This window comes from Melopsittacus undulatus, chromosome 12 (assembly GCF_012275295.1).
Source record: "Melopsittacus undulatus isolate bMelUnd1 chromosome 12, bMelUnd1.mat.Z, whole genome shotgun sequence".
Classification (NCBI taxonomy): domain Eukaryota; kingdom Metazoa; phylum Chordata; class Aves; order Psittaciformes; family Psittaculidae; genus Melopsittacus; species Melopsittacus undulatus.
This window is the reverse complement of record NC_047538.1, coordinates 22205480-22223280: the sequence shown is the minus strand read 5'-3', so window position 1 is coordinate 22223280 and position 17801 is coordinate 22205480.

Genomic DNA, 17801 nt, shown 5'->3' with positions numbered 1-17801 from the left:
TCCATTCCTCTCCTTCCTCTTTGAAGGATTCTACCTCCAGTTTATTCAACAGAAAAGCCTTTTTGGTGTTCTTAATTCAGATTTGGCAGTAGCTGAAATAACTGAATAGTGCAAATGATCTAAAATTCTTGCATTTAAAAAAACTTGATCATGAATCTTTGCTTGCTGCCTCCAGTAAGAGTTTGTTAATATCACTGAAGCAGCTTCTGTTTGCCAGTGATGATAGAAAAATCCACCCCAAGGTGTATCTGACTCAATAACTATTCAGACATGTCCCTAACTATATCAGGCATCCCAGCTTCATGAAGATCTACAGAGCTAATTTGCCACATTTGAAAGGGATACTGTGGTCCCTCACACCTCCCATATCAGATGTGGCTATCACTGGCTCTTTGCCTTCTTGTCTAGAGCTCAATGACTCTTGGGTCCCTAACATAACAGGTAGGACAGCTCCAGACTGCTACTACAGTCCTCTTTCCTTCCCTCATTGCTGATGAACAGCATTCACCCAACCACTTTTATCTCTCATCTTCCGCTGGAGTGAAACTAATGTGCACAAGTGAGATGACTTGCTGTTTAGCAAGCTTCTACATTATTTTTCCTTTAGCAACCAAGAATCTCACTGCTGAAAACCCTTGTAAAGCAAAGTGAGTTTAAACCCAAAGCGAACCCAGGCAAGAGGATAATTCTTCCATAAATTCTAACCAGTTTTCTCCTAACTACCTGAAGCAAGACTGAAGAGCTGGGAGATGAAAACTGCTGTTAATCCTGAAAATCCTATGATGAACTTCAATTCTAACCTTCCCATATCTTTACTTTTTACACTGAGAAACTGAATCACGAGCACAGTGTCAGCTGTAATGCCAGCACCCGCTACAGAGCCTGGGGGGAGCTGCCATGTCTCGGTCCTGCAGCTCTAAACAAGCAGGATTCAGTCTCTGAATTTCTCTTTCATGCTTTCTTTGTGATTCTGAGAATTTCATTCTGCTCTAGCTGAGTATTTATGAGTCAGGACTATAATGCAAGCAGGTGAAACACTGTGTGATGGATTGCTGGTTCCACCAGAAATCTTAACTTCATGGGGGAAAAAAAGGTTGTAGACTCTGTCTGATTACATCCATGTCAGGTAACTCCACTGTAAAATAAAATGAAGTATTCTATTTTGACCTTTTTCTCAATAGGATGTTTTAATATTTGGTTTAATTATGCTTTTTATTTTCAGATCATTTTAATTAACATTTAGTGATACAAATAATCAAAATATGAGCAGGGTTAATTCTAGTTTTGCATTAGGTTTTCCAGGAAATGTCTCTTTTATTTTCAGGTGGAAATAGGAAAATAACATTTTTTCTGTTTCCTACAGCACTGTTGTTTTCAACAGCAATTTTGGCTGTCATCCAACTCCCATAACGCTACTCTTATCTCCCATATTTGTATCCTTGTTTGTAAGGTCTTTAAGGCAAAGATTGTGTGGACAGTAACCATGGTAGTCTAATAGCATTTGAGAGCTGTAGATATTATCATAAATATAATTATTTAAATGCCTCCACCAATATAATGAGACTTAGCACTAGCAAGAGGCTATAAATCTAGCCAGTAAGTGCTGCTAACTTTTTATTTATGGCATTCAGGCATTTACTTGCTTTGTTTCAGTATTTTCCAGGTCAAGAAATTTTAATCTGAACTGATTTCACATAATGGCAAATCACCAGAGTCACAGCTGACTTCCCTGTGATGTGTTCAGCTCTCTTTCAAGATTAAGATGTGCCTGGATGCCAAAATAGTACACCATGTACCTCAGTGAATAGTGCAATATATTCTCTGTGTTGGTATGCTCATGCATACCAACATATGCTCAGAGCTTTGCTAGTCCTATGTGACCCCTATGATTTTTATTACAAACTTGTCTGCAGTTTTACCTTAGGTAAGTTAAATTAATCCACCTGTTTTCATCACATATTCTGAGTCAGATCAGAAGCCAGACAATCCTAAATTCTAATTCTTAATTTCTATATACATTCATATTTAAACAAAAACTTATTGATGCATGAATTTCATTAAATCACACAGAACTAACTGGCTGCACTTAAAAGGAAAGATACTTTCTCCGAGGCTCACCTATGCCAAGGCTCTTCAATGAGTTGAATAAACCTGCTTTTCAGCTTTCTGCAATCATATTAAACATGAAACCGACTTCAGAATTTTTCTTCCAGGTTTTTATTAGGGAAATCTTGTCCATAGAGAAAACCAGAATAGATAGGGATAACAGTGGCAGCTATTCTAATGTTTGCCAAGAGCCTCCAGTTGGGAGTTCTTTTTTCAGCCCTTTAAATTTTAAGTGAATATGAACCAATGGGACATAAAGGTCGTGTGCTTGGTGTCTGCCTAGAGCAGTTTTCCATGGAAAGTTACTAGAGCAATTGCCATCCTTCTCCAGGCTTTACAGTGCTCAAGACTTGTGGAGAAGAAGAGCAGAATGTGTAGTGATTTCTTGTTGTTTCTATTTTATATAATATTTTTATACTGAGCATATTGGCTGTATTGCACTTCTATTTGAATCCACATTACAGATTTGGTCAAAATGTCAATTAGCTGCAATAAGCCATTATATTCCAGTTATAATAGACACTCATGTATTCATCCTTTCAATAGAGAAGATGCAATATCATGCATTTTTATTTTTAGTACAAAATGATAGGGCTTGATTCTTGTCTTTTGTACATAGCTGTTTGTCAGAAGCCACAGCCATGTTGTAAAATCAAGGAAGTTGAACTGCATAAACAGGGTGAGCAGCATCATGCTTACATGAAACCAAAGTGTAGGAGTAGTTTCAGGGGTACTGTTTTCACTTGTTCATGTTTAACAGTGAGAAGATACTGCTGCAATAATAGTGTCTCATTCAGAAGCTGGGGAGATACTTTCTAAATGAAGTTCTCATAACTGTGTGTATGGTCCTACTTGCTCATTTAATGATCTGAATTTTATGGTGTTATGATAGAATTCCCCTGTGCCTATAAAAATTAAGACAATTCTTAGACATACCCAAGCTTCTTGCTTTCAAGATCCTGGAAACCCTTTTTGTTTGACTGTGATTCTGCCAGCTTGTTTTCCTTTCAGAAGTATTGTGAAGTTAAAACTATAGCCTGCAGGCTGAGTTACAGACCTGATAATACATTGAAACACCTCAGTCACTGTGAGTACTGGTTTTACTTCAGAGACAGCAAGGAAAGATGAAGATTCCACTGACTGACCACAGACTTTCAATGCATGTGTGTGATACTGCAATCAGGCACCTTGACCTCAGTGGCCATTGCATTAAGCAGAAGAGACAACATTTATAGAGAGGTTTTTTATACAGTCTGTAACTTAACACTTGCACTTTCCATTTTCAAAAGCAACCTGGCATGTTTAGGACTCAGTGTTCTAAAAGCCTGGCCCCTGAACCCCTAAGGCACTCTTACAACCATCACTTGCTCTGTCTGTGCTGCCTGCATGTTGCTTCCAACTGCAGTCTAAAAATCACCTTAGCAGATGAGCTTGGGCAGAGGTGCGAACACTGATTTACACTTAAACCTACTCCTCCAAGTTGTACAGTTGCACCTGGTTTGAGTTCTTCATATCAGATGCAAGGACAGCAATGCAGATTAGCACATAAGGAGACACAAAACCTTCCTGTTAGGATCTGCCATGCCAAGTAATCCTTTAGCACTGAAAATGGGTTTCTGCTAATACCGGTGTGTAGGAGGGAACTCAAGCAAATGATTCCCAGTAGGCCTATCTCAGCTGAGCAGGGTCTGGGTAATAAAGTACCCAAAGTTGTGACCTGTGAAAGCATCAAATTAATGCAGCCGTCACAACTGCAGGCATCTGTCTGTAATTTCATGTCTGAATCATTGCTTCAAGCTCTGGAAAAGTCCCCTGGCAACCTATTGTAACGTGAAACTTGTAATTACTGCATGTACAACATGGAAGAAAAGACAGGCCACTACCAGGTTAACAAATCAAGCTCTGCTAGACAAATGGGAATGGTGAATTGTGAGCCCTCGGGCCCTTGTGACAAACACGGCACTACCCAGTGCTTTCATTTATTATCCAGGGAGTTCCAGCACCTGTTAGCATGCAGGGGCCTTCGGGCTGTCACCAACTCCAGACCTTGCTTTAAATCAGATGTGCTTAACATTCAGCTCCAGACTGAAATGGTCTGTGAGATGCCACTTGGCATATTTCTTAGGTCTTCTAAGTACTTGCAGATGTATTTTGTAAAATGTCACATAATTTGGATCCAACCTGGTGTAACAGTAAACCTTTATCTCCTTTTTCCTATCTATGGTGCTAGATAGTTTCAAGTTGCATAAATTATTTATGCACTTTTTATTTACAAGATTACAAGATTACAAATCTATTTCTTTCTTGCTTGTATGAGCATTAAAGTGGCAAATGTTATTCAGTTCAGCTAAACTTTTCCTAATCTACATCAGTATAGTTGAGAAGCAAATTGGATCCTCCATGAAGTAAAAAAATCCGAGGATAAGTATCTTGTATTTCAGCCACTGTTCTTGCCGTTATATATTTTTCATTATCTGAGTATCAAAATGATACCTTTTCATTTAAAATTGCAGGTCTTGGCAGAAAAGTGTATCACTGGGCTCTAAAAGATGTTTTAAAACCTGTACTTGCAAAACTAGATTCGTATGTACTTTACCATCACAAACTTCAGGTTTGCTTTAGGTTGAGCACTGATCATCCTACACTGTTATCACCATGGTGTTTGATGTGGACTTGGGTTAATGGACAGTGATTGGAAAATCTACAGTGATTACATCTTTTCAGATAAAAAGCTTAACCTACCTTTTGTCTTGCCTTGAAATAGCCCCCCAGAAATAATAGTGGACCTGTTTTAATGGTGTAAGGAATCTCCTTTTTTGTTGATTAGTGCCTGTTTTCTAAAATAACAAGGTTTCCTTTAATTATCTTGCTCTTTAAATTGGAGAAGATGAAAAACTGTCCAAGAGATGATTACAAGATGGACAAGGCTAAGGAAAAATGGTCCTACTTCTGGCTGTGCCACAGACCTCTTTCAATGCTGGAGAAGTTGCTTTCGTCTTCAAGCTAATGACATTGTTACTGTGCACCCCCAGCTCAGCTGTAATGATTCACTGACTAGGTGCTTAGTCGTATCCTGTTGCAAAGCTAAAATAAAACATATTACTCCTTGTTTCTTATTTTGAGACAGAAGCTACCATGTTAGACCTCGGTTTGCTGCAGGGTAAGAGCTGGCATGGCCTTCTGGCAGTCTGATGTAGGCTGGCTTGCTGAGCTGATGGATCTTGTCCTTATACTAGAGAACATTGGCTGCATCATTTCCTTGCAGCAAAATGTTTTGCTGTGGTGTCTGAGATGTGATGAAGTTTTTGCAGCAGCCTGAGGGATCTTCAGCCCTTGGCTGTTGCTGGGGGCTCTGGGAGGCATCAGTGCACACTGCACCCAGTCTGCATTCTGAAGAATGGGATTTTCAGCTCAAACAGAGGTCAGCAGAAGTGTAACCTTGGGTTTCCATTCTTATACAGCCTTCAGTACTTTACAGCACGTGTTCAAGTAGTCTTGTTACAAGGCCACACATAGCGTGGTAATGAAAACCTGAATTTTTAAAAGCTCTGCTTTCAAGGTTCATTTCCAAGCTGGAGTGAAGCATGTTCCATGGAGCTGGATGAACAGTGCATTTTTCATTCTGTCTGAAATGAAAAATTGTATTAAAATAAATTAGCTTATATTAATCTAAAGTAGAATAGGTTCTGGTTTATTGCTGAAATATAAATCCCACAGATTTAATTTTGAGTCAACCTGAAATATTTATTTTACACAATTAGATTTTTTTTATTATTCTTGCTTTATATTAACCTTTTCTTAGACTCCTCCTATAATCCATGTATCCTCTGTCATAGAAAAAATTAGCATTTTGAAAAGGAAATGCATCAGCTCCTATTACAGCAGTGAGGAGCTTTCCATATGACAGATTATTTCATATTCTTTCTCGTCAGGATTTTTTCCAACACTCCTCTCAACTGGATGGTAAATGAAAGGACTCAATTACATGGATTGGATGCCACTGCCATAAATTCCAGGCAGGATGTCAGTGTCAAAGTTGCATCATTTGTTCCCATTCTTGATAAGGTCCCACCAAGAGCTTGGGAAGCCAATAGGAGTTGATTGACCTCTGTTAGTCTAGTTACAAGTTATCTCGGAACTCAGTAGCCTATTGCAATCCCTTACAAAAGCTTCTCTTGATGATGTATAAAATACTAAATTGATTTAAAATAATACTAGAACATGTGTTACAGAAAATGGATGTTCATGATCTATCTTACATCTGAGGACAAGAGTACCAATGAGGTACTGGCCTTGAAAATATCTCGTCCTCATCAATAACCTTTCATTTAATCTCTCCTGCAAGAAAAATACAACTGCAGAGTAGTAAAAATCATTCCTGTGTCAATCATCATATAGGGTAAGACCTAAATATCAGTGATACTCGCTTGTACTTATGGACTAGCAGAAGCCATCAGGAGCGTTATTAAATAAGAAAACCAGAATTTCTTGTTCTGCAAAGAGAAGTCATAAGGTTTGGCTCTTTTAGACTTCCTTGGAGACTATTAAGATGATGTATAGAATGCCTTATTCCAACAAACTCTTCTGTACTTATTTTTATAGCTGTTTGCCTTTATTTTTTGTGTAATGCACCTTTAAACTCTGAAAGGCTCTGCTGTCTGCAGAGATGCATGGGTGTTTCAGTTCAGCACCGCCTGGGACAGAGACACCCACCTGCAGGCAATGCTGGCAGGAAAATCCCATTTTTCTTCTCTCTTTTGCTTTTGTTCATGTCAAAGTCATTCAAACTGAAATAGCTGCTGAGCTTTGAGTCTGCAGAAATGTAGCACAGAGAAATCAGCAGAGACACATGCTGGATTGTTTCCTTCCAACGCTATGATATTTAGGAGTAGCATTCTGTATATAATGGATTTGATGGCATTAGCTAAATTTATCCCATCATAATGGAATCCATTAATAAGCCATTGTGTTTTCTTTACAATAGTTAGTGGTGATTAGTACCTGGATTTTCTTCTGCATTCTACCTAAGAATCAATGGTGACATTGATTTAATGGATTAGTGTGTATTTATCAGACACATGCCAATAAAGCAATTAGTTCACTACCAAGTACTATCAATCTCTTCTGTGATTGCCAAGCCCAGTAAGTAGCTGCAGTGCTGATAACAGCGTTCTGAGCTAATTCCCTTTCATACCACAAACCATTCAGCAGAAACTGCCTCTTTGTTATTCTTTCTCCATGTGTTGAGCCAATTGACTGTTAATCTGGATTAACAATGCTGAGTGGTGACAATAAATGCTAATAATTTTGCTTTTTAACACTCCATTAGATGACGTCAATTGTACAAGTACTTTCCCCTTTCCCAACACAATGCTAAGGTTACTATTGTTATGGTCCTTTTACAGATTACTTTCTTTAGGGCAGAAAGAGAATTATTTGTATGTAGATACCTTGTGCTTCTAGAGATTCAAAGAATGTTGAAATCATGGGAAAGAATAGAGTTTTTAAAGAGTGTGGTTGCTGTGTTTATTTCTAAATAGGCTGTTCCATATGTAAGCATCTCTTCTAAGAACCTGAAAGCAGAGGGAGAGGAGTGGGAATATCAAGACAAACACAAATACATGTAAAATCCAAATTTATGTATTTGGAATATCCAAACAGGACACAGGGAAGTAATAAGTAATTCAGTGGCACATAAAGGAAGAAGTTAGAATTTTGTGAGCTCTGACCTGTAGAGCAAAACAAGATAAGAAAGAAGAACAACCTCCTGAGCATGTGCGTGGGGCCAAATTTAGAAACAATTAGACATTTTCTTATGTACCAGTAAATACAGACAGTTTGTTTTGATTGTGTTCATTTGGCACAAAGGAAAAGTTCAACTGCTTGCTAAGGAGACAGCATAAAAATGTGTTTTTATGAATCAGAAATGCAGAAACCTTATTATAATTCATAACTCCATGCTGGTTTTATTGTTTTCAAATCATACACCAGTGCTTGTACAACAGCATTCTCAGTTTAATATGTAATGAGTGTGCTATATAGTAGCATATTTTATTAGACATTAGAAAGAGTTATGGAGCCATCCACATGATGTGCATTACAGAACGTGTCAAGAAATCAAGGATGATTTTGCTTCTCTATTAAACAAAATACACTTTAAGTAATTACTGTTAACTGGTATTACTTACCAGGAGGCCTATTTTTATGTAACAGAACTAAATAGAAAAGGAGGGGAAAAAAAGAAAGTAAACAGAGTTGGATTGGATAGAAAAATGATTAATTTTGTTTATTTTGCCTAACATTGTCTTAAATTTGGTCTTGTGTAGAGAAATCAAAAGATGGAGCATTAACATTAGTTTGTACTTGGTTTTCACAGAAGAAAACAAAGTGTCCTCTAAATGTTTTGCATAAGTTCTATGGTTAGAAAAAAAATCTTGTAGTTTAAAGTAATAAAGTTGGGTAGAGAGGAGTTAGTTTGAGGACAGGCTGAGAAAGTTGGGGCTGTTCAGCCTGGGGAAGAGAAGGCTGCGTGGAGACCTCAGAGCAGCTTTCCAGTGTCTGAAGGGGGCTGGAGAGGAACTCTTCACTAGGAACTGCAGTGATAGGACAAGGGATAATGGGTTGAAATTTAAACAGCAGAGGTTTAGACTGGATATAAGGAAGAAATTCTTTACTGTGAGGGTGCTGAGGCACTGGAATGGGTTGCCCAGGGAAGGTGTGACTGCTCCATCCCTGGCAGTGTTCAAGGCCAGGTTGGATGAAGCCTTGGGTGCCATGGTTTAGTGTGAGGTGTCCCTGCCCATGGTAGGGGGGTTGGAACTGGATGATCTTAAGGTCCTTTCCAACCCAAACTATTCTATAATTCTGTGGCTAAAATAATCGGACTACAGAGCTCTGAATGTAAATGCATGGTCCAGTTGGAGACTTTCTTAACATCCTTGGATAAATCAGCTGATAAATCATAACACACACACACCTCTTTTGTTTTTCCTGATAGGATTACTTTTTTTGGTTGCTTTTGTTACTACTAACTACCTACTTGGTCTTTGTACTGCACCTGGCACAGCAAGAGTTGCTCTAAATATTAGTGGGTAACAACTGGAACACTGCTGTAGTAGTACAAACTATGAGTTAAATTTTGCAAGCTTTTGGCATAACCCTGATTCAGTACAAACAGTAGAATCCACTGAAGCTTCTCTGTGGTGCAATTTAGTTGTCTGCTGTATTTTTTCATTATATTTGGACAGTGTGTGCCAGAACTCACACACTCTTCAGTTTTAATGGCTTTTTTTACCCTGGAAAGAAAAAACATCTTCAAAATAAAATGAGACACAATGGGAAGGGAAAAAAAGTTAATTAAAATAGGTTTTTTTAATACTTTCTCAGCTTATTCTGTGCTGAGTTACAGTACTTCAACCAAATCACAGCTTTGCCAATTGTTCTTGCTGGCATATGAGAAAGGGAGTTGTGTTTGTCTATTGCTTAACCATTACATTCAGTGGTACTCTTGTCTCCTCGCATACCACAGTTTCAGGGAATGCCATCCTATTAAATGCTTCCTGGCATTTCCATGGGGCATTACCTTTCTAGAAACAGTACATCTTTAGCCAACGATTCAATATGATGTTCTATGTGATACTGGTTAAATCAGAATTTCTGTTCTGCAAGGGTCTGATGACTCCTGCAAAGGACCTCTGTCTATATGAACTGTAAGGGCATGCAAGAGTTTGATTAAACCATTCAAATCTAGAATACAGTCAAGAAACACTTTATTGAGCTTCTTTGTATGAAACAAAACAATATCCTCATTACTTCAAATAATCAATCTCATTCTGCAAGACTTCCACTGATAGAATATTTGTGGGATTTGTGTGGATAGAGTATTTGATAGGGATTTCTGTGTTAAAAGCAAACTGCACTTCAGCCCATATAGAATCACAGAATCAACTAGGTTGGAAAAGACCTTTAAAATCATCAAGTCCAACCATATGATTCCTCCTCGTGCAAAAAAATTCCTTCAGCCAAGTAGCTGTCTCCATGTAGTGTAAACTAGCGAGCAGGTTCCTTAAGTACCAGAGAGCTTTGTTTTATCACTTCCATCATATTCACAAAGAGAGTCATAATTAACGTATGAGTTCTTTAAAGCTATAAGCACCAGCTCTTTTAACCGGTTAAATGTTAGAAACTCTACATTACATAAATGCAAGGAGGCTTTATTGAAATTTGTTCTAGTGATAATCCATCTGTCTTGGATAAAGGCCAATGTAGGAGCAATTGTGCCACTTTCAAAGACCAGTAGAAAAAAGATTTCTTTTCCACGTTCCACATGACTCAACATGATCTCTGTATGCTTTTATATTCCTAGCAACAGTCACAATAGCTTTTCTGAATAGGATGCCAGATAGTCTTTAAAATGAACAGCTTACATTCGCATTACTATACCATACTTTAGCAAGAATGTTTATCACTGCTTGGAAATTGCACTATAAAAAGATGAATATGTTTTATACTTTTAAAACATGCATAGTATCACATGTTTGTAGCAGCTAACGATTTTCAAGCAGAGAAAGCTCTACCCCGTTACTCTAAAAAAGCAGCATGATAGAAATATGTGTTTTCCACCAGCATTAAATGTTGAAGTAGCCAAGCTAGGAAGACAAATTCTTTACTCTTGCCCTGCAGCAAGAGAATAGGCAGATAAAAAGTTTTAACTGCTCACTGCTTACATCTAATATGTATTAAGATGGCATGATAGTATCTTAAATTCGATGGTACATGCACAATCTCATTTCATTGCAAACATATAGGCAATACACTTTCTCAGTCCTTTGTAAGTATTTCTACAGCACACTTTCAGTATTAGGAAGCTACAATGATCATTTCATTTATTCTGCTTTAGAAGACAAATAAATGTTGCTGTGTGCAGAGCCTGGCTCTTGTATGGCATTTGTATGGAGGCTCATGTGAGCTGTCTCCTGAGAGACACCATAAAGTACTCAGTGCTCAACAGTTGCACAGAGCCTTCCTGGCCAGACATGCTCACTGACAGCACTGGGATTCTCAACACCTACTCCTTCAGAGTCACTCGGGCCTCAGTCTGCAAACTGCAGTCATGTAAAAATATCCTGAATGTTGTGAACAACTCCTTCCAGTTCTAAGTAGCAAGCATCACATGGATCAAGTTTAATCTCATGAGGAAGCGAACGTTTGCATTCAGGAAAGAACACTGCAACTCAAAGCTTTGGGGTCTGCGGAGCAGTGCAGCGGTTTGCACTGTTGTATCATCTGTGTGTTTCCATTCCAGGTGGCACTGAGTGATTGAGAATGGGTAAAATCACACATTGAAGTGTCCCAGTTTGTTATTAGAAACACTGAAAGTGCAGAAGATTGTTTTCTAAATCGTTTCTGAGATGTTATTACCTTTCTCCTCTTCAAGTGAATCTTGCAGCAGCCAAATGCTCTGTGCTGTTAAAATGCTTCAGATGCTGCCTGTAGTTTATTGTTCCCTTGAAGCAATTTGTTTCATTATAATGTACTCATGAAAGAACATTAGTGTTTAATTATCAGGAGAACTATTTTTAGCAAGGCTCAGACTGACGTATGAAGTCCTTGACTGTTGGTTGCTGCTCATCCACAAACTGATGCTTGACAAAGCAAATGTCATGCAGGTTAGTTCAGTGATCTCATGCATGCAAATAATACCTGTTGTGAACATTATCATTTTCCCATTAAAAATCTTTTTGGGAATAAATCTTACCAATTTAGCATATACTGACAGAATAAAAACTCACGTGGAAGTGGCTTTGCAGGACTGCCAGGAAAAGCATGATAATGGTGCAGTGGGGTGGTATCAACAGTGTGTGAAGGAAAGCTAGAAGTGAACATGGATCTGGTTTTGCCTTCTGCACTGGGAGGGGAATTTCATTCTAGCTCACAATGTCAGTTACTAATGCTGATTCCCTAGGTATAAGCAATAAGATTCAAGCTAATAAACATAATGATAGACCTGAGGTAATGGAAGGAAACCTTGATGAGAACCCTGGTCTTTCTGCTTTAACGCTGTAGCTTAATACCACTTCAGTTAAGGAATTGTTTTATTTATTTACCCTTAGTCATCCAAAGACAGTATTGCCACTTTTGCAGCCAGTATATTGTGGCTCCAAGATATGACCTGAATACCAAGGATTCCTCTGCAATTGCTGTACTCAGGAGTGTAAATCACACCAGGGACATGCTGCTATTTGGTTACATAGCACTTTGAATGGCAAAAGGTAACAGAATGACTCAGCAGTAACACAGGGAAATAATCAAAGGCATGGCAGAGAGTATCAGGCTTGCTCAAAGAGGTGAGGCAGCAAATTGTATAGGGAGAAGCCCCAGGGAAGGAAGATTATAGGAGGTGACTGAAGATGAGTATGCACAGCTACCGCAGGTGGGCTGCCCTCAAAGCCTAGCCAGGTCCACTGGAGTCTTTCTATTTTTGGCCTATTTCTTGTCCATAAATCAATATAAACTGTTTGTTAAAAAAACAGAGAGCCATGATAATAAAACAGTTATAAATTGATTTGATGATAAATTTGATTTGATAAGAAAATGAACATGAGCCATCAGTGTGCGCTTGCAGCCCAGAAAGCAACCGTATTCTGGGCTGCATCAAAAGGAGCGTGACCAGCAGGTCGAAGGAGGTGATCCTGCCCCTCTACTCTGCTCTTGTGAGACCTCACTTGGACATGGAACTGTTGGAATAAAGTCGAGAAGAGGCCATTAGGATGATCAGGGACTGGAGCACCTCCCATATGAAGACAGGCTGAGAAAGTTGGGGTTGTTCAGCCTGGAGAAGAGAAGGCTGCATGGAGACCTCAGAGCAGCCTTCCAGTATCTGAAGGGGGCCTACAGGGATGCTGGGGAGGGACTATTCATTAGGGACTGTAGTGATAGGACAAGGGGTAACGGGTTCAAACTTACACAGCAGAGGTTTAGACTGGATATAAGGAAGAAATTCTTTACTGTTAGGGTGGTGAGGCACTGGAATGGGTTGCCCAGGGAGGTTGTGAATGCTCCATCCCTGGCAGTGTTCAAGACCAGGTTGGATGAAGCCTTGGGTGATATGGTTTAGTGTGAGGTGTCCCTGCCCATGGCAGGGGGGTTGGAACTGGATGATCTTGAGGTCCTTTCCAACCCTAACTATTCTATGATTCTATGATTCTATGATAAATGTAATTAGAAGCAAGTACTAAGTAATGTGAGATGATTAGTAGTCATTGCTTCCATACATAGTATGGAATATGCATGGTATTCTGTGGATCCACTGCATCAGTATTACAGTGCATAATCTCCTTAAACTCAAAATAGCAAAACACTCCATTTTCCTGTAGCTATGATTTCTGCATTCCAGTTTTAATCTTGCCCTGTGTTCTCCCTCTTCCCTCCTCTGCTAAATAAATACTGTTGAAGCATTGGAGCACTGTGATTGAAGAGACAAATCTTCATTGAATTTGCTTGTGGATTTCATAATCATTGGGAAAAAAGCAAAAACCCCTTTTTCTTTTTACTCCCCCACAAAATCTAAATCTGTGAAAAATCTGCCTTTATCAGCAACATCAAAGCAGAATTTTATTCTTCAGGACCTCAGAAGTTGGCCTTTAATCATAGATTTGGCTAAATACCATGCACAATGCAAACAGAAATGAACCTCAAGTGAGGCAGCATGTCATTTGCAATCCCAGCTGATTAATCATTTCATTGTTCTTATAAATTAATGTTAATTGCCATGTGTGTATCTACATGCTGAATGTATTAAAACATTAGGTGGGAATTTCTCATCTTTGCTAGCTGAATGTACCCCAAGGGTAGGACACTGTCACTTAGCAACTCCAAGCACCATCACCATCTCTTGGGGTGGCAGTGCTGCCAGTGGTGTACCCACACACCAGCTTGCCCCATGTGCAAGCAGTGCACCCCATGTGCAAGCAAGCACCACGTATAAACTGTGCACCTGCACAGGGCTGGCTCAGCTGCAGGCCATGCAGGCAGAACAGCTTGCCCATGTGGAGCTAGTGAGAGCGTTATCATTAGCCTCATATGGGTTGGGGAGGGATGCTGGAATGTGCTAGAACAGGTTCTTGCTGTTTGCTGTAGAAGGAGGGGTCCTGCTCTGTGTTGTGTTCCTGTTGTGGTTCCATAGGTAAGGGAAGGCTTAAGCAACAAAAACTTACATAGACCTCTCAAAAATACTTATCATTGATGGAAATTATTCTTGTCCTTGTTTTCCTCTTGCTTTATAGCTGGTTTTGGCCTCCTCAGTGGTACTTTTTGTGCCATGCTGGGCTAATGGTGGAGCCCTTTGTGACCATGTGGTGCTTTTGGAGGGTTTGCAGAGGGGTTGTTTCTCCCCAGATATCTGTGTGTGGTTGCACAGTTACAGTGGGGGTTGTTCTGGGTGCCAGGAAGATCTAACAGCCTTTCCCCTGGCAGCTCAGCTGAGCAGCAGGTTCTGTGCAGAAAGCTGCTCTTGTGTTTCAGGTTGGTTTTGTTTCGGAGGGAGTGAAAAAAGGGCTTAGCACACAAGTGTCTTTGCAACTGTAACTGTAGTGCTTGCTATGCCATGAGTGCTATAATATGTATTGATTTGTTTGCTTTCCACTGTGAAGTATTTAATGTTGCTGCTTGAAAGATGATTTTTTAAAGGTACAGTGTTCTACTGAGTTGGTTCTGACATCAAAAAAATCGAGAGAAAATGAGTAGGAGAGAGACCAAGGGTATCAGAATGATTAATTGCTGCATTAGCATTCAGGCACTGAGTGTATTCTGTGTTACGGATTGCTTGTTTCTCAGGGTAGGACTGTGGTCCCTAGATTGTATTGAAAAATGTGTGTCTTGGGATTTGATGCTTAATTTTGGAGGGATTACATTCCTGTAGAGAGAAGGAAGGAGAAGAGAAGGGAGGAGAGTGAAGCAAATTCCACAATCACATACTAACCCCGAACAGTGCAGAGTGTGGAGCTTAAAGGCAAACTTGATCAACCAGTGTTTGTGAATCCTCTACTAGCCCAAGCCCCCTTATTTCATTCATTTAGAGATGCATGACAATTGTTGCTGCTGCATCTGTCATATGAAAATTGGGTTAAAAATGTCACTGCTATGCAGTCTGCTGGACTTTTGATGGGGTTTATGGTGATCTGTTAGATCTGTGTCTGCTTACTTGATGTGAGTTGAGACTGGGTATTAGGTCAATGACTTGATGAGAATTGTATGTGAATCTTTAATTTAGTGATGTATCTCTTGTTAGTGTTCTTAAAAATACCATTATGAATTGCTCCATTGTGATCAGGACTTCCAGTGTTGTTATCAAACATAGATACTGTCTCTGTTTTGGTAGCTTAAATCTATGCCTAATTTTGTACATAAAACTAGTCCTACTGTGACCACACCTATGCTTAAAAGGAGCCACATACTTGTGCTTTTATATCTCTATATGAAATATATATTTTATACATATACATGGACCACAATAATCTAGAAGTGTTCCCAGCACAGAAATGATCAGGTGTCAGACCATTTGGCTGACCAAGTCTTGAGAAGGGCTTACTCAAGAAACACATCCTTGTCTGTGTCTTGGCTGTGTGTTGACAAATACCCAGTCATTTGTGATTTCATTCCAAGGCCATCCAAGTGTATGCTCAACAGCCCTTTCTGGAGTTACATTCCAAAGAACCTCACATGAGTGAGACATTCACTGCCTTCAGTGAGATCACAGTCCTAAAGTAAAGGACGCACCAGGAAATGTGGAGATTCGGTGCAGGTAAAGCCAGAAATGCTTTGGAATCAGCACATGTGACTGAACCCTCTCCTAATGCATATTTTCAGATTGGGTATGGATTTTGTCAGTGGCTTTGATTTCACTGTTGCAGTTGAGCACCAAAGACTATTAAGCAGTATGTCAGAGACATGTAGCTCAAAGCCTGCTTGTTGAACTGCAAGTTGTCTTTTATACATTCTCATCTTGTAGAACTGGCCATGCATGGTTGTAATGAGTGATGGCCTGATTAAATCAAAAGCAGACATGGAAGAAACACTATTAATCTGTAAGCGTATGTGATGCTAACAACCATCAAAGCGTAATGTTGCAATTATCCTAGGTGGACAGGAATAATTCACTCTAATTAAATTCTGAGCATATATATTTGGATTCATGCTTTGGATCCTTTATGTTCTGTGTCATTTCTGTACTGCTGGAAAGAAAAGTACCAGCATTATTCCCAGTTAGCCTGACCACATGCCTCTTGCTTCCAAATTCTTGTTAGCACAGCCTGCCTGAAGGCAGGCATTGTAAATATAATGTGCTATCAAAACAGATCATGTGTTCTTGAGCATGTCAGTGGCATCACTCTTCCTTTTGGCTTTTTTCTGTGGCAAAAAAGCTGTAATTTCATATCACATTATGCAGCTTCATAACTGTATTTTAGGAAACATCAAAGTAATGGTAAGGAATGTGCAATATACTGTAGCAAGTTGATCAGACTGAAAAAGACTTGGGGTTGACAAGAAGCTTAACATCACCCAGCAATGTACGCTTACAGGCCAGAAAGCTAACTGTATGCTGGGTTGCATCAAAAGCAGTGCCCAGCAGGATTGAGGGAGGGGATTCTCCCCCTCTGCTCTGTTCTTGTGAGTAGAGAACTGTATTCAGGTCTGGGCCCCCAAAGTAAGGACAAGGACGTGTTAGAACAAGTTCAGAGGGAACGGCTTTAAGCTGACAGAGGGAAGGTTTAGATCAGATATAAGGAATACATTTTAGGGTGTGGTAAGACACTGACACAGGGTGCCCAGAGGAACTGTGGCTGCCCCATCCTTGGCAGTGCTCAAGACCAGGTTGGACAGGGGTTGAAGCAACCTGCTCTGGTGGAAGGTGTCCCTGCCCATGGCAGGGGCTGGAACTGGATGAGCTTTGTGGTCCCTTCCAACCCAAACCAGTCTGGGATTTAGATAAACACCCTCACTGTGTGTAAGTTGCAGCCCCTGGGCAATTCTCAGAAGGTGAAGAGAGAAATGCTGATTTGATTCCTGCCCTTGACACTAACACAGAAGCTCAAGCCCTGGGAGAAGCAGGTTCCTACACAATGTTGCATTGGAGAAAGGGAAGTGGGGCTGGATGCCTGGGTGCTGATGAAAGCAATGAAGAACTCTGAGATCAAGGGGTGCGCCCCAGCCTCTGGGACATAGAATCATAGAATAGTTAGGACTGGAAAGGACCTCAAGACCATCTTGGACTGCTTCCTCTGTAAAATGCACTGTCTTGAATCTTCCTGGGCAGTGCCCACTCCCTCATCCTGGGGGTAGCTTACTGAAGTTGCTCAACACCACTAGTTTGCTCCTGTTGTGACTGAAGTGAAGTTGATGGCTCAAATCCACCCTGATGCAATATGACAGCACAAACCAATCTGTATGGGTCTGATCTTCTGCAGGTGCAAAGAAAGTTTTAACAAGAGTTAGAAGACACTTAATTTGTCTTCAAAGGCTTCTATAATTGAGGCCAAGGCACACACACAATGTCTTGAGAGAGATTACCCCACGTCTCCTTTTCAGTGTCCAGATTGTCTGATTTGCTGCTGGGAATGACTTGGAGTTTGAGTGAAAAACTTGAAATTGCTTTAGCCTCTCTCACTTCTGGAAATTAAAAACAAAACTAAAATGGT